Source organism: Pseudorca crassidens, chromosome 3 (genome assembly GCF_039906515.1).
Source record: "Pseudorca crassidens isolate mPseCra1 chromosome 3, mPseCra1.hap1, whole genome shotgun sequence".
Lineage (NCBI taxonomy): Eukaryota > Metazoa > Chordata > Mammalia > Artiodactyla > Delphinidae > Pseudorca > Pseudorca crassidens.
The window spans coordinates 37455544-37478274 of NC_090298.1; the positions used below are offsets into that span (position 1 = coordinate 37455544).

General features: G+C 37.5%; 1 long non-coding RNA gene across 2 annotated transcripts; it reads left to right on the top strand.

Annotated features, from left to right (window-relative positions):
- The first annotated feature begins 506 nt into the window (after positions 1–506).
- Positions 507–22219, top strand: LOC137221267 (uncharacterized). 2 transcript variants are annotated; one of them, XR_010941955.1, is made up of 4 exons: positions 507–693; positions 4507–4534; positions 19438–19512; positions 21915–22219. It is a non-coding gene; the product is annotated as an uncharacterized lncRNA (long non-coding RNA). The 2 variants fall into 2 exon arrangements; XR_010941954.1 differs by lacking the exon at positions 507–693 and having other exon boundaries at positions 1758–4534.
- The last annotated feature ends 512 nt before the right edge of the window (positions 22220–22731 follow it).

Consider the following 22731-nt stretch of genomic DNA (forward strand, 5'->3'; position numbering starts at 1 on the left):
TGGAAGAAAGAAGGAGAGTATACAAGCTAAGTTGTACAGAGGTTCAAAAGTCTATTAAGGCACATTCGCTGAAGTAAAACGTCATTCAATGTGTAGTTTTCTATGCAGTAAAACAGCCTGCTGCTTTTAAATTTTTTAATTAAAAATTTTAATTTTTGCTCTCATTCACCAGTTCCCTTTTAAGAAGTAATTCCAGCTTTCATTTCAAACCATCAGTAGGAATATCCATATTCCTCATGTGATGATTTAGAATAGAGCAGGGTGGTGGGGTGAGACAAAAGCCTTTAGTGGATATTAAAAACTATGATGCTTTAATTACGGGACTTTTAAATTTGCACGTACTCGGTAAACACGTTACCCTTATAAGTTTCATGGCTCAGGTGTACGCATTTATAGAAAGAGCGGACTCCTTTGGGAGGAGAAGGATCAGATACACATTAGCAGACTGAATTAAAACTTGTATCATCTTCTTTTCTTTTTTTTTTTTTTTTTTTTTGCAGTACGCGGGCCTCTCACTGTTGTGGCCTCTCCTGTTGCGGAGCATAGGCTCCGGACACGCAGGCCCAGCGGCCATGGCTCACGGGCCTAGCCGCTCTGCGGCATGTGGGATCTTCCCGGACCAGGGGCACGAACCCGTGTCCCCTGCATCGGCAGGCGGACTCTCAACCACTGCACCACCAGGGAAGCCCAAAGGTATATCTATTTCTGATTACTTATCCTTGCTTTTTTTTTTTGGCTCACAAAATTATGTCAATGATTCAGACTTTTCTAAGGAAAGAATTTTACATTTTTGGTAAATGTCAGGTGTTTTTTGTCTTTGTGTTTCCTTAAAGGGTAACAGTTACCAAAGGCTGTATGATACCTTGGTACCTAGTATATTGGGAAGATAGTAGTTTCTGGCTTTATTCCAACTCTTTCATTCAGCACATGGCCTTCCCAAGGGGACTGTTCTACTTTATAACTATGCTGTATGGGCAATCGTTTTAGCCAGGTGCAGTGGAAATTTTTATCCCTTTTATGAATGCTAAGCCAGCCACCCCTTGATGCATGTGTTGCATGTGTTTCTATGAGTGCCTATTTGCATGTACACCTTCCGATTTTGTCCTTGACCTTCGTGTGTTCTATTTCTATTAGAGCTCTTTGGCTTATTTCCTTTCTTTCTATGGTTTTTAGTACAATCTCTGTATGTACCAAAGATGCCCCATTTAAACTTCCAACCTGTATCTCTGTCCGGAATATTCAGATACATCTATCTAAATGCCCCCTGAACATCTCAAGTTCTGGATCCAACAGACAGCTGTCATAGTGTGGTTTGTAAAGAGAAATATATATTTGGTCTTTGTCCCCATTCGTGGCACAGAAGTCCTGAGTCCCTGGGATTTCCTAAGTGATGAGAGCAATGGGTGTCTTCTGTTATGCTCATGAAGTGACTTTTGAAAAGCCCCTAGGTAACCTAAGGCTGAGGGCTGGTTGCTAGTGGAGCCAACCACATGATTAGAGGGTTGGAACTTTCAGTACTCCCGCCTACTCCTACCCCAGCCCCACATCTGGGGAGGGGAGAGGGGCTGGAGATGGAGTCCAATCACTAATGGCCAATGATGTAATCAGTCATGTCTAAGAAATGAAGCCTCCAAGGAAAGCCCGAAAGGATGAGCTTCAGAGAGTTTCCAGACTGGTGAACACATGGAGATCTGGAGAGAGTGGTACAGTGGGAGAGCATGGAAGCTCCCCACCCCTTTCCCTAGACCCAACCCTATACATCTCTTCCATCTGGCTGTTCATCTGTACCCTTTATAATACCCTTTATAATGAACTGGTGATTTATTAAGTAAATGTTTCTGTGAGCTGCTGTAGTAAATTAATGGAACCCCAGGAGGCGGGTGTTGGAACCTCTGATCTATAGCCTGTGAATTAGAAGCACAGGTGACAACCTGGCTTTGGGATTAGTGCTGAATTGGGAGTGGGGGAGAGGGGCAGGCTTGTGGGACTGAGCCCTTAAGCTGTGGCATTTGATGGTTAACTCCAGATAGATAGTGTCAGAATTGAGCTAAACTTGTGAAATGCCTGGTCAGTGTCCACAGAGAACTGAGTTATTTGCCTGGTGGTGTGGAAAGAACACACATATTGGACAGTTCAAACTCAATATGTTAGAATCTTAACACATAATATTTTCTCTCCTTCTTATACATTTTCACAACAACATGGTCCTTTTACTGTACCCTTATTTCAGTGAAAGTCACCTTTATTTATGTAGCTACCTAAGACTGTAATCTAAGATCAAAATTCAACATCTTCCTCATTTCTTACAATTAATTCACCCTCCTTAACATCTTTAGGATCAGTTTCTTTTTCTTTCCTTATATCACCACCTTACTTTGGGGCCTCATAATATTTTGTTTGCTTTACTGTGATAGTCTCCAAAGTACTTAGCCTACATTCAGTCCAGCTCTTTTCCAATCCATTTTTCATACTTTACGCATCCACAGTGATCTTTCTAAAACACAAACCTTGGGTATTAAACTTGTCTAACGTTCATCTGGCTCGGTAAGTTCTGTGAGCTTACCACGTCTGATTCAACTTGGCATCTCTACTGTTTAGGTGAATACTAGATACAGGATATTTACTAATGCATTCCCTTATTCATTCCTTCACTTTAAAGGAAGTGAAGGTATTTAAGACCTTCTGTGATCCAGGGACTGGTACATGTACTGGGTATACAAGTGTAAACAAGACAGCTAAAGTTCCTGTTCTATGCAAAAAAAAAGTGGTCTGATATGATAGAAAGTAGACAGAAGTGGATATTTTATATAGAGTTATCAGAGAAGGTCTCTCTAAGGGGCCTGGAATCTTTAAGGATGAGAAGGATTCAGCCTTGAGAAACAAAAAGGTGACTGTATATCTGGAGCAGGGTAGGCTAAAGGGAAATTGCAGTGAGGTAAGATTGCCCAGCTGGGAAAGAGCCAGAAGACAGAAGTGGTCAGTACACTTTCCTTCACTGTCTGAGTGAATATAAAGAAGTAGGTGGGGAGCTTCTTTATTCTTTGACTTGGCCAGACACTAGAAGAGTTGCTTTGCAATCTTTCCATGCTATTGCCTTTACGTTTCCATTGGATACTGAAATCTGCAATCTGTTTAAAAGTAGTCAGTGGGGATTAGTGAGCTCTGTTGTCTTTTAGACTGTTGATTGAGGACATGCAAGTGCCAACAACGAATAAGCCCGCAAGTCCCTGTAATATTTAAAATGGATCCATTTTGTGACATATTTTCCCCAAGTTTTTCAAAAGCCTTAAGCGGAGACTCAGAAGGATGACTCCAGAGTGAATTAGCATCAAAAAAAAGAGGAAATGATTCCTTTGTTTTGATTCATGCTGATGGGCCTGCCTTCACATCAGAGCAGGAAGTCCTCTGATTCTTTTTTAAAGCACTATCAAATTCATATATGCTTTCTGTTGTCTGCATAAATTTCCAGAAGTGTCTAAAATTCAAATAGTTCAGCTTACTAACTGCATCTTCAACTCCTTATATGCAGAGGCAAGACAGTTCTATTGAAGAAAATTCAGGATAACTAGGACAGAATTGCAAATTGTAATTCCACATACAAGAGTGTTGATTTCACAATAATGTAAATAACCAGTACCAAGCTGCATGGTATACTGAAGTGAATTTGATTAGTTGGTTATGACACTGGATGGAATTTGGAAGTGGGTGGTAATGGAGTTCTATCAGATGTAGTAAAATATTAGGGGCTTTGGAGCCAAACAAATCTCTCTTCTTGCCTCTAATCCTCTGAGCTTTATACTTGAGAGCCAATTTCCTTTAATGCAGTACATGCCAAACTTGCCTGGTGGTAAAAATTACTTCAGGTAATCCTATCATTTTTACATTCCACAGTCCCTACTGAGACTGCTGACTCTGTAAGGGAGGAGCTGGGAAAGACATATTTAATGCCTCAGATGATCAGGAAGATTTGGGACTCACAGGCCTCGTGTGACTAATTAGACATTTTCTTATTAGTCCCTGAAAATTCCAAGGTTCACCAGTTTGAGAAACACTGACTTGGAAAACTAAAGGCTTATACTTTTAAAATATCTCTCACATGGTAATTATCACTGAAAAAGAGTGCTTAACCTTTAATCTTGTCAAAATTAGTTTTAAGGCTTACCTTTAAATGAAAAAGTAAAATTTTTAAATTCTCAGAGAACTCATAAACCCCCAAGGGAATGTGGGATGATCCTTAGTTGGAGAGACTCAGTTTTGCTACAGAGCCAACTATGACAGTTGTCACTTCATGAATTTATTGTCACTTCATTACTTCCTAACTTTTCCTTATGCAGTATCTCAATTTCTCATTCTAAAGGCATCTGAGTTGTCCTCAGATTTTGCATTTTGGAATACCTAATATATGCCAGTTGGTAAGATGTTTAGGTCTAGCTCTGTATGTGTTATCACATTAGTTCAAAAACACTATTTCAATAACTGATTTTATTTTCTGTATTCCTCTTTGAGGGTAAGAAGCAAGTCATCTGAAAATGAGGTATGTCGAGAATCTGCGTGTGTGGTAAAACAGCTTCTGGATCCCATCTTTTAGTTAGAAATCCACGAGCTCAATCTCCTTCAGTTTCTATACTCAAAAGGAAAAGTGGTTATTTATGTTCAACATGACGATTCTTAGATTGTGAAGCTCTGAACCATAAAAGCAATCCTCACCATACAGAATTTAGCTGATTACTCTGATCCAGATATTGCTAAAACATTTTCAAGGATTATTGAAATATAATGTGCAGTCTTTAATTTTTCTGTATGTATTTTTCATATAGTTTAAATCTATCTAGATATCTAGTTTTCTCTCCCATTTTTCTTTCTGTCTCCCTACCCTGACCCACACCCCCAACATACACACACACACACACACACACACACGCACACACACACACACACACACACACACACCAGTGTATTTTCCCTTGGAGTGCATCAGTGTTTTTCTGATTAAGTTTGTATATATTTCTGAGACTGCATTTGACCAGAAAATCTAGGACATGGAGGAGGAGAATTGAAACTTTGATTAGAAAATGTGACTTTAGGTCATTATAAGAAATTCAATTATGTACTAACTAGTATTCTCTCCAAAAATAATTATGATAAATAATATTTTGCTTTGAGATGTCATCAAGAGTATCAAAAGATGAATTGTCCTAGGCTACATACTATGTATTTTGCAGCACACTCCTTATTTTAGATTTATTACTTTAAATAAATCAAATATATACTTAAATAAATATGAACTCTAGGTCCTCAAATAAGAATAAGATATACATTTCCTCCTCTTTTGGCAATCTCTATCACAAAATAGGCCAAGATGTGCCACATTCAGTCCATGGGAAATTTGCTTTATTCTGAAAGTGCTACTCTAGCCTTTCCGTATGAAATAACGATTTGCATTGAATTTGTCTCGTACTTTGGAATAGGCCATCAACTGAGTAAACTATTTGGAACGTTCACTCGAATCTTTGTTATCCCAGAAAATCTTTGTATCCTATTAAGAACTGATGTATGCTTTGTCAGTCCTTTTATTATTGTTATTCTTTTTTAGTTGTATGTTATGGTCATGAGTATTGGAAATGTCTAAGATAGATTAAAAATGGTAGGTAATTATACTATATTATTTCTCAGATGGTTAAATTAAGAGCTCACATGATATTAGGTATCATGTGTTCTACATGGAAGAAGACCCTAAGACGTATTTTAAAGGGTAGTTTCTCACATAGTGATTATTAACGAAATAATAAATTTCAAAAAGCAATAACTGTGCTATGATAATGCTTTTTTTAATACCGGTGAAATTTAACAAATACACCAAATTACAATTCTATAAATAACTTATTCCCTATGTGATTCATTAAATATATAAATGATCCCTTGTTTAGTCCTTGCTTAACTAAACCTGTTATATTTCCATCTAACAATATTGGAAATTACTTTTTTCACAAACATGTCTTCTTTTTCATTTGGTAGTTTGTCACTTTGGAAAAAAAAATGATTTCAAAGTAACACTTCATGCTACACACATGCTATCCACCATGTTGGATTTAAATAAAAAATGACAGGACTTCCAAGTTTTACCTTTTTTGTGTGTTACCTTTAGATTATTGGTGAAGAATGAAGAATTCAATATCATATATAATTTAAAACAAATGAACATTGATTTTTGAATTTGCTTTCCCATTTTGTGAGGTTATTTCCCAGATCAGAAAATGTCACTGTTATAAAGTAATAAAGCCATACCGGGGCGATCCAACTGAAAGAAAGGAGAAAAAGACTGTACAGTTTCTTATTTTAAAAATGTTTTCCTTTCTTATTAGAGAAAATTTAGAAAATACAAAAAGGAGAAATAAGAGAAAAAAACCCACTTTAAATATTATCCTTCAAAGGTCGTGTCTTTTAACCTTTAGTATATTTTCTTCTAATGTTTTATCTATGTTCACCTTTAGGGATTTTCATAGGTGTATATAAGCAATATCAAATTCTATTTAGTTTTCTTTTTACCAGTACACATCATATTTTGCTGTATTATTATAAATTTCTCAGAGATACAGTTATGAATATCTGCAGAATATTTTACTGGTTTAATATCCCATAATTCATTCCATTATTACTCTGATTAGACAGTTAAAGAACCTCTAATCTTTCGTTATTTTGTGTACAGCTCTGTATTTCTATCATTGACATGTTGCATTTCTCTATGATTCTTTTTTTTTTGTAAAGTGATGATTTAATTATTGTTTTCAGATTTTGTGATTATATTCCTAGAAAACACAAACTTATCAAAAAATTATATTGACATATTATGCAGAATTGTACAGAATTATACAGACAAAATTCACTGAAGAAAATGAAAGAAGACATAATAAATAGACTGATGGTTTGTTTCTCTGGATAGAAAGATTCAATAAAATACAAATACACATTATCTTTCCATTGTTTCTTGTTTGTTTGTTTGTTTTAACGTCTTTATTGGAGTATAATTGCTTTACAATGATGTGTTAGTTTCTGCTTTATAACAAAGTGAATCAGTTATACATATACATATGTTCCCATATCTCTTCTCTCTTGCATCTCCCTCCCTCCCACCCTCCCTATCCCACCCCCCTAGGTGGTCACAAACCACCGAGCTGATCTCCCTGTGCTATGCGGCTAGTTCCCACTAGCTAGCTATTTTATATTTGGTAGTGTATATATGTCCATGCAACTCTCTCACATTGTCACAGCTTACCCTTCCCCCTCCCCATATCCTCAAGTCCATTCTCTAGTAGGCCTGTGTCTTTATTCCCGTCTTACCCCTAGGTTCTTCATGACATTTTTTTTTCTTAGATTCCATATATATGTGTTAGCATACGGTATTTGTCTTTATCTTTCTGACTTACTTCACTCTGTGTGACAGACTCTAGGTCCATCCACCTCACTACAAATAACTCAGTTTCGTTCCTTTTTATGACTGAGTAATATTCCATTGTATATATGTGCCACATCTTCTTTATCCATTCATCTGTTGATGGACACTTAGGTTGCTTCCATCTCCTGGCTATTGTAAATAGAGCTGCAATGAACATTTTGGTACATGACTCTTTTTGAATTATGGTTTTCTCAGGGTATATGCCCAGAAGTGGGGTTACTGGGTCATATGGTAGTTCTATTTGTAGTTTTTTAAGGAACCTCCATACTGTTCTCCATAGCGGCTGTACCAATTCACATTCCCACCAGCAGTGCAAGAGTGTTCCCTTTTCTCAACACCTTCTCCAGCATTTATTATTTCTAGATTTTTTGATTATGGCCATTCTGATTGGTGTGAGATGATATCTCATTGTAGTTTTGATTTGCATTTCTCTAATGATTAATGATGTTGAGCATTCTTTCATGTGTTTGTTGGAAATCTGTATATTTTCTTTGGAGAAATGTCTATTTAGCTCTGCCCATTTTTGCATTGGGTTTTTTTTTTTTTTTTTTTTTTTGCGGTACGAGGGCCTCTCACTGTTGTGACCTCTCCCATTGCGGAGCACAGGCTCCGGATGCGCAGGCTCAGTGGCCATGGCTCACGGGCCCAGCCGCTCCGCGGCATGTGGGATCTTCCCGGACCAGGGCACGAACCCGTGTCCCCTGCATCGGCAGGCGGATTCTCAACCACTACACCACCAGGGAAGCCCAGGTTGTTTTTTTGTTATTGAGCTGCATGTGCTGTTTGTGTGTCTTGGAGATTAATCCTTTGTCAGTTGCTTCATTTGCAAATGTTTTCTCCCATTCTGAGGGTTGTCTTTTGGTCTTGCTTATGGTTTCCTTTGCTGTGCAAAAGCTTTGTAGTTTCATTAGGTCCCATTTGTTTATTTTTATTTTTAGTTCCATTTCTCTAGGAGGTGGGTCAAAAAGGATCTTGCTGTGATTTATGTCATAGAGTGTTCTGCCTATGTTTTCCTCTAAGAGTTTGATAGTTTCTGGCCTTATATTTAGGTCTTTAATCCATTTTGAGCTTATTTTTTGTGTACGGTGTTAGGGAGTGTGCTAATCTCATACTTTTACATGTAGCTGTTCAGTTTTCCCAGCACCACTTATTGAAGAGGCTGTCCTTTCTCCACTCTATATTCCTGCCTCCTTTATCAAAGATAAGGTGACCATATGTGTGTGGGGTAATCTCTGGGCTTTCTAGCCTGTTCCATTAATCTATATTTCTGTTTTTGTGCCAGTACCATACCATCTTGATTACTGTAGGTTTGTAGTATAATCTGAAGTCAGGGAGCCTGATTCCTCCAGCTCCATTTTTCATTCTCAAGATTGCTTTGGCTATTCGGGGTCTTTTGTGTTTCCATACAAATTGTGAAATTTTTTGTTCTAGTTCTGTGAAAAATGGCACTGGTAGTTTAATCGGGATTGCATTGAATCTGTAGATTGCTTTGGATAGTAGAGTCATTTTCACAATGTTGATTCTTCCAATCCAAGAACATGATATATATCTCCATCTATTTGTATCATCCTTAATTCCTTTCATCAGTGTCTTATAATTTTCTGCATACAGGTCTTTTGTCTCCTTAGGTAGGTTTATTCCTAGATATTTACTTCTGTTTGTTACAATGCTAAATGGGTGTGTTTTCTTCATTTCACTTTCACATTTTTCATCATTAGTGTATAGGAATGGAAGAGATTTCTGTGCATTAATTTTGTATCCCGCTACTTTACCAAATTCATTGATTAGCTCTAGTAGTTTCCTGGTAGCATCTTTAGGATTCTCTATATATAGTATCATGTCATCTGCAAATAGTGACAGCTTTACTTCTTCTTTTCCAATTTGCATTCCTTTTATTTCCTTTTCTACTCTGATTGCTGTGGCTAAAACTTCCAAAACTATGTTGAATAAGAGTGGTGAGAGTGGGCAACCTTGTCTTGTTCCTGATCTTAGTGGAAATGGTTTGTTTTTCACCATTGAGGATGATGTTGGCTGTGGGTTTGTCATATATGGCCTTTATTATGTTGAAGAAAGTTCCCTCTATGCCTACTTTCTGCAGGGTTTTTATCATAAATGGGTGGTGAATTTTGTCGAAAGCTTTCTCTGCATCTATTGAGATGATCATATGGTTTTTCTCCTTCAATTTGTTAATATGGTTTATCACGTTGATTGATTTGCATATATTGAAGAACCCTTGCATTCCTAGAATAAACCCCACTTGATCATGGTGTATGATCCTTTTAATGTGCTGTTGGATTCTGTTTGCTAGTATTTTGTTGAGGATTTTTGCATCTATGTTCATCAGTGATATTGGCCTGTAGTTTTCTTTCTTTGTGACATCTTTGTCTGGTTTTGGTATCAGGGTGATGGTGGCCTCGTAGAATGAGTTTGGAGTGTTCCTCCTTCTGCTATATTTTGGAAGAGTTTGAGAAGGATAGGTGTTAGCTCTTCTCTAAATGTTTGATAGAATTCGCCTGTGAAGCCATCTGATCCTGGGCTTTTGTTTGTTGGAAGATTTTTAATCACAGTTTCAATATCAATACTTGTGATTGGTCTGTTCTTGTTTTCTATTTCTTCCTGATTCAGTCTTGGCAGGTTGTGTATTTCTAAGAATTTGTCCATTTCTTCCAGGTTGTCCATTTTATTGGCATAGAGTTGCTTGTAGTAATCTCTCATGATCTTTTGTATTTCTGCAGTGTCAGTTGTTACTTCTTTTTCATTTCTAATTCTATTGATTTGAGTCTTCTCCCTTTTTTTCTTGATGAGTCTGGCTAATGGTTTATCAATTTTGTTTATCTTCTCAAAGAACCAGCTTTTAGTTCTATTGACCTTCCTATCGTTTCCTTCATTTCTTTTTCATTTACTTCCGATCTGATCTTTATGATTTCTTTCCTTCTGCTAACTTTGGGATTTTTTGTTCTTCTCTCTCTAATTGCTTTAGGTGCAAGGTTAGGTTGTTTATTCAAGATGTTTCCTGTTTCCTAAGGTAGGATTGTATTGCTAAAAACGTCCCTCTTAGGACTGCTTTTGCTGCATCCCATAGGTTCTTGTTTGTCGTGTCTCCATTGTCATTTGTTCCTAGGTATTTTTTGATTTCCTCTTTGATTTCTTCAGTGATCACTTCGTTATTCAGTAGTGTATTGTTTAGCCTCCATGTGTTTGTATTTTCTACAGGTCTTTTCCTGTAATTGATATATAGTCTCATAGCGTTGTGGTCGGAATAGATACTTGATAAGATTTCAATTTTCTTAAATTTACTGAGGCTTGATTTGTGACCCAATGTATGATCTATCCTGGAGAATGTTCCATGAGCACTTGAGAGGAATGTGTATTCTGTTGTTTTTGGATGGAATATCCTATAAATATCAATTTAGTCCATCTTGTTTAATGTATCATTTAAAGCTTATGTTTCCTTATTTATTTTCATTTTGGATGATCTGTCCATGGGTGAAAGTGGGGTGTTAAAGTCCCCTACTATGAATGTGTTACTGTCGATTTCCCCTTTTATGGCTGTTAGTATTTGCCTTATGTATTGAGGTGCTTCTATGTTGGATGCATAAATATTTACAATTATTATATCTTCTTGGATCAATCCCTTTATCTTTATGTAGTGTCCTTCTCTGTCTCTTGTAATAGTCTTTATTTTAAAGTCTATTTTTCTGATATGAGAATTGCTACTCCAGCTTTCTTTTGGTTCCCATTTGCATGGAATATCTTTTTCCGTGCCCTCACTTTCAGTCTGTATGTGTCCCTAGGTCTGAAGTGGGTCACTTGTAGACAGCATATATATGGGTCTTGTTTTTGTATCCATTCAGCCAGTCTGTGTCTTTTGGTGGGAGCATTTAATCCATTTACATTTAAGGTAATTATCGATATGTATTTTCCTATTCCCATTTTCTTAATTGTTTTGGGTTTGTTATTGTAGGTCTTTTCCTTCTCTTGTGTTTCTTGCCTCGAGAAGTTCCTTTAGCATTTGTTGTAAAGCTGGTTTGGTGGTTCTGAACTCTCTCAGCTTTTCCTGTTTGTAAAGGTTTTAATTTCTCCATCAAATCTGAATGAGATTCTTGCTGGGTAGAGTAATCTTGGTTGTAGGTTTTTCCTCCTTCATCGCTTTAAATATGTCCTACCAGTCCCTTCTGGCTTGCAGAGTTTCTGCTGCAAGATCAGCTGTTAACCTTATGGGGATTCCCTTGTGTGTTGTTTGTTGTTTTTCCCTTGCTGCTTTTAATATGTTTTCTTTGTATTTAATTTTTTTTAGTTTGATTAATATGTGTCTTGGTGTGTTTCTCCTTGGATTTAGCCTGTATGGGACTCTCTGTGCTTCCTGGATTTGAATAACTATTTCCTTTCCCATATTAGGGAAGTTTTCAACTATAATCTCTTCAAATATTTTCTCTGTCCCTTTCTTTTTCTCTTCTTCTGCGAACCCTATAATTCGAACGTTGGTGCATTTAATGTTGTCCCAGACGTCTCTGAGATTGTCCTCAGTTCCTTTTGTTCTTTTTTCTTTATTCTGCTCTGCAGTAGTTATTTTCACTCTTTTATCTTCCAGGTCACTTATCCATTCTTCTGCCACAGTTATTCTGCTACTGATCCCATCTAGAGTATTTTTTATTTCATTTATTGTGTTGTTCTTCGTTGCTTGTTTCCTCTTTAGTTCTCCTAGGTCCTTGTTAATTGTTTCCTGCATTTTATGTATTCTATTTCCAAGATTTTGGATCATCTTTACTATCATTATTCTGAATTCTTTTTCAAGTAGACTGCCTATTTCCTCTTCATTTTTTAGGTCTGGTGGGTTTTTATCTTGCTCCTTCATCTGCTGTGTGTTTTTTGGTCTTCTCACTTTGCTTATCTTACTGTGTTTGGGGTCTCCTTTTTGCAGGCTGCAGGTTCGTAGTTCCCGTTGTTTTTGGTGTCTGTCCCCAGTGGGTAAAGTTGGTTCAGTGGATCGTGTAAGCTTCCTGGTGGGGGACTAGTGCCTGTGTTCTGGTGGATGAGGCTGGATCTTGTCTTTCTGGTGGGCAGGTCCACGTCTAGTGGTGTGTTTTGGGGTGTCTGTGGCCTTATTATGATTTTAGGCAGCCTCTCTGCTAATGGGTGGGGTTGTGTTCCTTGCTAGTTGTTAGGCATAGGGTGTCCATCACTGTAGCTTGCTGGTCGTTGAGTGAAGCTGGGTGTTGGTGTTGAGATGGAGATCTCTGCGAGATTTTCGCCATTTGATATTACGTGGAGCTGGGAGGTCTCTTGTGGACCAGTGTCCTGAAGTTGTCTCTCCCACGTCAGAGGCACATTACTGACTTGTGGCTGCAGCACCAAGAGACTTTCATCCACACGGCTCAGAATAAAAGGGAGAAAAAGTAGAAAGAAAGAAAGAGGATAAAATAAAATAAAGTTATTAAAATAGAAAATAATTACTAAGAACAAAAAAATATTTTAAAATAAAAAAAACAAGGAAGAAAAAAACAAACAATAAAAACGGACAGACAGAACCCTAGGGCAAATGGTGAAAGCAAAGCTATACAGACAAAATCTCACACAGAAGCATACACATACTCACAAAAAGAGGAAAAGGGGAAAAAATAATGTATCTTGCTCTCAAAGTCCACCTCCTCAATTTGGGATGATTCTTTGTCTCTTCAGGTATTCCACCGGTGCAGGGTACATCCAGTTGATTGTGGAGATTTAATCTGCTGATCCTGAGGCTGCTGGGAGAAATTTCCCTTTCTCTTCTTTATTCGCACAGCTCCCGGGGTTCAGCTTTGGATTTGGACCCGCCTCTGCATGTAGGTCACTGGAGGGCATCTGTTCTTCGCTCAGACAGGACCAGGTTAAAGGAGCAGCTGATTCGGGGGCTCTGGCTCACTCAGGCCAGGGGGAGGGAGGGGCACGGAGTGCGGCAGCAGAGGCCAGCGTGACGTTGCACCAGCCTGAGGCTCGCCGTGCATTCTCCCTGGGAAGTTGTCCCTGGATCCCGGGACTCTGGCAGTGGAGGGCTGCACAGGCTCCCCGGAAGGGAGGTGTGGATAGTGACCTGTGCTCGCACACAGGCTTTTTGGTGGCGGCAGCAGCGGCCTTAGCGCCTCATGCCCGTCTCTGGGGTCCGGGCTGATAGCCGCGGCTCGCGCCATCTCTGGAGCTCCTTTAAGCGGTGCTCTTAATCCCCTCTCCTCGTGCACCAGGAAACAAAGAGGGAAGAAAAAGTCTCTTGCCTCTTCGGCAGCTCCAGACTGTTTCCCGGACTCCCTCCCGGCTAGCCGTGGTGTACTAACCCCTTCAGGCTGTGTTCACGCCGCCAGTCTTCTCCCTGGGATCCGATGGAAGCCCAAGCCTCAGCTCCCAGCCCCGCCCACACCGGCGGGTGAGCAGACAAACCTCTCGGGCTGGTGAGTGCTGGTCTGCACCGATCCTCTGTGCGGAAATCTCCCCGCTTTGCCCTCCGCACCCTGTTGCTGTGCTCTCCTCCGCGGCTCCGAAGCTCCCCGCCCCCCTCCGCCACCCACAGTCTCTGCCCGCGACGGGGCGTCCTAGTGTGTGGAAACCTTTCCTCCTTCACGGCTCCTTCCCACTGGTGCAGGTCCCGTCCGTATTCTTTTGTCTCTGTTTATTCTTTTTTCTTTTGCCCTACCCAGGTACGTGGGCAGTTTCTTGTCTTTTGGGAGATCTGAGGTCTTCTGCCAGCGTTCAGTAGGTGTTCTGTAGGAGTTGTTCCACGTGTAGATGTATTTCTGGTGTATCTGTGGGGAGGAAGGTGATCTCCGCGTCTTACTCTTCCGCCATCTTCTCCCTCTTCTCTATGATTCTATCTATCCTTAGGAAAATAAACCCTATCAATAACCTTGTAAACAAATTTTTCTCAAATGAAGTTCAGTGGAGTTTTCCAGAGATGGCAATGGAAATTGACAAAATTTCTTATTATTGAATGTGGAGCTATATGGTTTAGAGAAATCATATTAGATATAATTGATTTAGTACTTTAAGAGTCGATATTTTTCAGGAATTCCCTTGTGGTCCAGTCGTTAGGGGGGCCTGGGTTCGATCCCTGGCTGGAGAGCTAAGATCTCAATGTTTATCAATACCCAATTTGAAAATCATTATCTGGAAAGTTATATATAAAGCAATGTAACTTTAACTAATGACAAACATTACATGAAAACAGTACATTTCCTAACTTAAAAAGTATATGTGATTATAGTTTTGCTAAATGCCTGATGTTGAATATTGTCATGTGAGGAATAAAGTAAATTCCAGCGAAAAGAATATTGGAAACCAATTCTGTCCCTCATCTGCTCTGCAATCTCTCCACGAAAGGACCAGTCTGGGACACGATGTCGATGAAATGTAGACTGCTGAACTGCATTTCCTTTTGTGTCTGGGGCACTGAATCCAAGCAAGGTTACACTGTTATTTGTTGAAATAATAGCTGCAAACGGAGAAAGTGCTATTGATCCTTTCATCAATAAATCACGAGTAAACAGTGCACGCTCCTTGAGCTGCTAGGGGAAAATTATATCTCATTTCCTGTTTGCCTCCTCAAGTAGCGCGGGATCATTCACTAAATAGGCAAAAGAGAAGTTTCAATTACGAGTTGACTTCTAACATCTTCAGAGAAAATTTTCTATGAGTTCACCTCTCATGACAAACAGGCTTTAATATAACTCTTCCTTTTCATTTCTCCTCCTCTTTTCTTCCTCTTCCACCCCTCCTCCTCCTTTCCTGCTTCATTCTCCTTCTTTATTCTTCATTGAACACTGCTTTCTTTGGAGGAATACAAGGAGACATTTCTGAGAATAAAAATCAGTTTTTAAAAGGAAAAAAAACCCAAAAAAACAAACCCAACCCTCTCCCCTGTGCTGTCTTCCCTGACAATGCAAATTGAATCGACTTCTGAATGTCTGTCAGCACTGGGTCTCAGGTGGTATTGGGGTTGCTAAGCCCTGACGAGTACACAGCACTACCACGGCAGATGAAGGATCCAGGACAGACTTTAACAGTAGCCAGTGAGGGGCACGTAGACATTGCAGGTTGTCGAGGAGAATTTGCCTGTTCAGTAAATGCAGCCGGTGATTCAGGCAACAGTACCTGAGTGCTTGTCATGGTCTAAAGATTTCACATATGATAGGCCATTGGTTTTGACATGTTACAAGACACAGGTAGGAAGGGAATTTAAGAGCAAGTAGAGGAAGCCAACTCACCGGAACTGCGGTACAGCCAAAAGACTCCTGCATACAGGGAAAATAGAGCAAGGCAAGTCCAAGCCTAGAGAAAATCCTTAGAGAAATATACACTTATGGATGTGTTCATTGCCCAATATTGTTATGCAAATTGTGCTATAATTGCATAAAGTTCTGCTGCCTATTTAGAAGTTTTAGCAGATTTTAAAGTGATTGCGTCCTCAATATGATTAAAATGAAAATCTAATTAGAAATAAATGTGTGCACACTGATTTGGCAAAATATTTTAGTATAAATGTAATAAACAAGTCACAGTTAGTTTAGGTTCTGTGTGTGTCCTTCTGTACAAGAGTAATAAAAAAAGTCAGTTAAAAAGTTAGCAAGCTTTAGATAGACTCTATTATACCATTACAGTGTCAACCAATTTCAAAATGCGATTATATCTGCAAATGGAAATAAACATTAGAGGGTGATTAAATTAAGTGTAGTTACACATCTTTTGGTTATACAAAAATCAATTATGGAAGGTACAATAGTTGTATGGTGCACTGGAGTTTTATTTTCATACCAGTCTAATGTGTAACTGTAGATAAATTATGTCCCCAACATGAGTTATTGTTTTTGTGAAAAGATCCACCAACCAACTGAGCACCAACTTGTCAGAATCAAGGCAATGGTACTTTCATTACGATGAGTCACTTCTTAAAGAATATGGGCATTGGTAATTGCTAACACAGGTTTGAGTGATAATGAAAACTCTTGGTTACTTTGACAACATATTTTCTTTTATTCAATCAAATACTGACTATGTGGAAGAATCTAAGTATGCTTGGGGAGAACTGGGGAAAGTTTGTGGATGGATAGAAAAGGCTGGATATTTCCTACCATCAGAGTTTACCTATGTCCTTTATTTTTTAGAAAAGAAATGTGACTATAAATGAAATGTTACTGATACTTCAGGCTACGAATTTTGGTAGAAGAGTGCTTAGTTTGTAATAAGAATTTTCCCCTACAAGATAGTCTTTCTTCCCCCTCTGCACCTTTAAAATAGAAGCAGTTCCTTGTTAATGTTCAAAAGTCAGTTAATATTTTCTAGTGGAGGAAAATAAAAATTGCCAGTGTCTGCAGAAAAGAGCAGTGTTATTTGTCTGAAGAGCTTTTGTTTTATTTATAGGCTGAGCAAAGAAAAAATCAAGCTAGAATCTTTCTTTTGGTAATTTATAAGTAAATATATGTCATCTTTTTTTTTTTTTTTTTTGCGATACGCGGGCCTCTCACTGTTGTGGCCTCTCCCATTGCGGAGCACAGGCTCCGGACGCGCAGGCTCAGCGGCCATGGCTCACGGGCCCAGATGCTCCGTGGCATGTGGGATCTTCCCGGGCCGGGGCACGAACCCGTGTCCCCTGCATCGGCAGGCGGATTCTCAACCACTGCACCACCAGGGAAGCCCCTAAGTCATCTTTTAATAGTACGGCTAAATTTTGAAAATGTTTCAGGCAAGCTTGAAACGATTATTATTTGTTGGGTGTAGGATTCTCAATTATATGTCTGTGTAATTGAGTTTATTGTGTTCTTTAAATCCTCTCTGTTGTCAGTAATTGACTCAATCTATCCATGTATAAAAGAAATAGATTTAAATCTCCAATTATATTTGTGACTTTTATCAATATCTTATAATTCCATAATGTTTACTTTACATATTTTAAGGCAATGCATTTATGTGTTTACATAGAAATGATTATTATCTTTTCCATTTTTATTATGTTATTTACTATCATTTGTTTATTGTTTATTATATTCTTGGAGACTATTTATCAATCTTCACTGTTAAACTTCCCACTTCATATTTAAGGAGTATATTGGAGCAAGCATCTAGCTAGATTTTGTTTGTGTTTACTGATTTTTTTAACTTATATATGTCATTTCACATTTTTACTTTATTCTTCATTTTCTGGAATTACTGTTATGTGTATGCTGGAGTCTCCCAAGCTATAATTTTTAACCTTGTTTTTAAAGTTTCTATTTTGTTATGTTTTTAGTCTACATTTTGGATGAAGTTTTCTACATCTTTGAATTTACTAATTTTCTTTTTACAATACTTCAGGTTGGAGTTTACCTTATTTTACGTTTCCAGTTTCAATGAATTTATTTGATCATTTCTTAGTATTTCCATTTTGTTTTCACCCATTCTTGCATAATTTCTTCATGATGGTTTCATAATTTCTTATTCATTTTGATGAGCGCTATCTCTTCTTTGTGCTCGGTAAGGATGCTAAACGTTCGTATTTCTAAAAATATTTTCAGATTGCCTTGTTTTCATTTTATTTAGAGTAAATTTATCAGCTATTTTTTAAGGTTGTAGGCTATCTCCCTATTCATTATTTAGAGGCTTATAATGAGTGGAAGATTTTATTTCTACCTCACCTGCTTTTACCCACTTCTTATTGGCAGTTTTATAATTTTCTCCATCCAAACTCGCTAGAACTCTCAGACCTGAACTAGGTCTTGTATTTGTGACTCAGGGCTTCTGTTCCTCAGAGATTCAGGAGCCCTGGAAACTAGTCACTAGCTAGGTGAGAATATGGCCCATGTCCTGACCTCTAGGCTGCACTTGCTTGCTTCTACTTTCCTTGCTTAATCTAAGTTTTAACCTCTGGCAGAGTTTGGTCACAGACTGGGACAATTGACCAAACCTTGAGTAGGATGAAATTTGTTTTATTGCCTAAGCTGGCATGGATCACTTTAAGTTTCTCATACTTGCCGAGTTGGGAATTCCCATCTGGCCCTGACTTCTTACAGATGCTAAACTTGGCTGGCCCATGTTTGTGTTTTGACTCCATACCTATGTTACAGAGATGGTTGTCTTATTTCAGATCTCAACTGTTTCTTTTAATTTTCTCTCTCTTTTTTTTTAATTGGTATCTTCCACTGCTTTACATTAGAAGAAACAGGTCTCAAAACATGGAGCTATAACACTATATTGTCTTTAGCTGCACTGTACAATATAGTGGCCATCAACCATATGTGGCATGTTAAATTAAAATCAATTAAAATTAAATAAAACAAAAAATTCAGTTTCTCCATCACATTAGCCACATTTCAAGTTCTCAATAGTCCCATGGGGATATTGGCTACCATTTTGGATAGTACAGATGTAGCCTATTTCCATCATTGTAGACAATTCTCTTGGGTGCTCTGTCTACAGTATGAAGCTAAATATTGAAAAGAAGACAAAAAAGGCTGCAGATATTTAACCTGTTATGAGGTTGTTGGAAGCCCTGAAGCTTACTAAATTATTGCAACAAGACATACATAGACTCTTCAGTAATAGGATTCTGAGACCATGTGCTTTATTGTCAACAACATGTCTGTAGTTGCCCACTGTGAAGTTTTCTCTGAAGTATAATCTTCTGATTTTGGAACCTGAAGACCTGGGTGCAAGTTCCAGTCCTGCCCCTTGCTAAGAATGTGATCTATGGTTATACACCTAACTTCTCTGAACTTCCATTTTCTCATTTGAAAATTAGGATAATAGTTATTTTGCCAACTCTGTGTGATTTTTGTAGTATATTAAGGTGTATTTCAGAATTAATTAATAGGTGACCTTTTTATATTTAAAATTTTACATTTCTTTAAATCTTGCTTTTTATTGTTTCTTCTCAAGTAACATAATGTTTATTCTATTTTATTTTTATATTAGAAGTATCCATGTCTAATTACATTAATAGAGACGATTTTGAGTAATAAGAAAATTATAACTTCCTTCCCAAACAGGTACGCCTATGGATTAGAGAGTGCTAATGACGGCATTCCACTGAAGAATCTTCCACTTCAGGCCTAGTGAATGAGGTATATATATTTCTGAAGCTTAATGTAATAAATTTCAATCTGTAGTGTTATAGCAATTTTAGCACCTATTACACAATATGACTCACTTTTATTAGACATAATCAGGCAAACCATGAAGCAGAGTGCTGAACCCATAAATAAGATTTGACTCTAATATTTCTATCCATCTCCATAATCAAAGAGTAATCTTCATATGTGTGCAGTTTAGTCAGTTTTTTTTTTTGGTAGAACATCTTAAGGGAAACATTTTTATCAAGACCCTTAAGTTTTAATATAACAGATTTTCAATATTGAGATCTACATAATAATTGTAAAATTTCTATATTAATTCCTGAATCATTTCACTTACTTGTAGGAAAGGCAATCTCTAATTGTACAATAAAACGCTAATGTTGAGGGGATGTAAGTAGTTAAATAATGGCAAATTTTTAACTGTTGTATTTTTTTCTACTTAAAAGAAAATATGTCTATTCTTATAATTGTTTGGTCTAAATTAAACAATATTTATTTCTCATATATGAAATTGAGACATGCATGTTCTAAAATTCATCATTTGTAGCCTATTTTAACTGTCACAGAAACTCTTCAAGGTAAGTGTTTATAACAAATGAGGTGACTGAAACGCAGAAAGTTTACTTTTCTGAAACTGGGTTTTCAGTTCAAGCTCTACTCTGTATCTGTTGTATTTCTTGTAATGAGGCCCAAAACAGAGTCCTAATTATAATATTGGTTATCTGGTTCTTACCCCACAATGAAGGCTTCTAATGTTTACATTGACTGAATTTTTTATTAGCCCTTTTGGAAACCTATTTTATACTCTTTGTTAATGTGACACCAAATAACTGTTTTTTGGAAACAACCTATGGACAGTGAATCCTTCCCAGAAGGCCTAAATATTCTCTGTTAAAGTAATCTGTAGCTTTTTCTGGACTATGACACATTTTCTGTAGAATCTTATTTTATAATCCAGTTTTAGCCTGTGTTCTGTAATTGTCCATTCACTAATGATGTCTGTATCATAAAATTATAATTATGAAGTTAACATCTAAGTTTTAGCTTGACAGGGAGCTAATTATTATTTATAATAGTGGAATAGTGTAAATAATAGTGGAATAAAGAAAAATGCAAACTAAACATAGATATCTATAGTAAAATGTTGCAATATATGCAGAGAGATAAGAAATATGACCTATTTGTTTCATTTATTGGAAACTACTAAATCAGTAAAACCTTGGGAAATTTAGTTTTCTATAAAAATGATTTTACAAGTTTTCCAGGCCACTGACAATGTGTAAGGTGAACTTGCACATTCATTTTGAATGTATGACCCAAGTTGTTCCTTTGAACTCAGATTGTAGTAATGGGGCATCTACATGGAAGATTCATGCAACTGTAATGTGAGGCTGAAATGAATTTTAAAAGATTATCTATTCCTATTCCCTTTTCTTCTCATTTTGGCTGGATCATTCCAGGTGCATAAAGTTTTAAGGCAATCAGAGAAGGAAGCAGCCTTTTACTAACTCTAGTAAACTTTATCTTGCTGTATGCTCTATTTTAAATTTATATCAGCCCTACTGGAGACAGCTCATAGGCGAATTATGAGAACAGTAAGAAAACTTGAAACTATATCAAATGAGGACAGTTGGAAGAATTTTTAGCTAACTAGCAGCATAAGCAATTTCTAAGCATTTGAACAGATGTGAAAGAGAGAAGGAGAGGACTCTTGTCTTTTAAGAGTTACCTATGCTAATGGATAAAAATTGCAGAAAGACAGATTTCAGTGATATATTGAAAATAATTTTATAGCAATCGTTGAGTGTTTTCCATATTTGAAGGTGATATTGTAGAAGGAATTAAAGCACTAAATGGGTGTTGGAAGATGGCTCCCATATTGTAGACAATACATTGAACCTCCGGGAACTTAATTTGTATGACCTAATAATTATGTCAGAGATGGAACTTAAAACTAGGTCTATTTGAAGTCCAATAAGTATGGCATTGCATCCAGTTTCTGATGCTCAGAATTTTAGTCAATGACCATCCCTTCATTTTTGCATAGGAGACAACTGAGTCCCAGATTGAGGTGAGAACTTGCCTAAATTTACATGTAAACAAAGTTTATATTTGGGTATGGCTCGTATAAATGGCAAGTTATTAATATGAATTTGTTTGCAAAGATGGGATGAATTATAGATGAAAAATTCTCAAATATTGAAGCAAGAAGACCTGCAGAGGTCATGTGTCCCGTGTAAAGCTCCCTTCTGTAGCTTGCTTGACAAATGGTTATTCAGCTAGAGCTTAAAAACTCAACTTTCTGAATATTCCTTTTCATGTTTGACAGAGAGCATTGTTATATTGAACTGAAAAACTGTCTTCTTTTCTGGTCCAACTTCTATACTTAGAAACAATAAAGAATAAATTTGTGGGCTCCCCTGGTGGCGCAGCAGTTAAGAATCTTCCTGCCAATGCAGGGGACATGGGTTCAAGCCCTGGTCCAGAAAGATCCCACATGCCACGGAGCAACTAAGCCCGTGAGCCACAACTACTGAGCCCGCGTGCCACAACTGCTGAAGCCCACGCACCTAGAGCCTATGCTTCGCAACAAGAGAAGCCATGGCAATGAGCAGCCTGCGCACTGCAACGGAGAGTAACCCCTGCTCACCGCAACTAGAGAAAACCTGAGTGCAGCAACAAAGACCCAATGCAGCCAAAAGTAAATAAATAAGTATCTTCACTATGATTAACTGTTTGGGTTATTGTTGTTCTTGTTGGTGTTTTTGTTCACTCAATTTATAGTTGAAAAAGTTAAGACTCAAGTAATAGAACAGAAGTACATATCTTGGGAAACTATATTAGTTTTTGAATTATTCCTGTGCAAAACAGAAATTAAATAACAGAAAGTGCACCAAGGGAAATTTAACTTCGTGAATTGTGAAGTAGGAGGTGAACAATGCTTCCTTTTTACCACCAGAGGTCTTCAAAAGATCTATAATAGCTGCATTTCCTCCACCTGAGGAAGAAAAATCTCTAATGACAAAGCTGACAGAGTCTTAGCAAATAATATACTCAAGAACTTAAGTAATTATTAGTGTTCTCTAGCCTTAAGGCTAAACATTTCCTCTAGGTAGAATTCAGTCCAAGAAAACAAAAAACTAATAACCAAACCCTCAAATGCAGAACAATTAAAATGTATTATTTTATATTTTAGTTTGATTTATT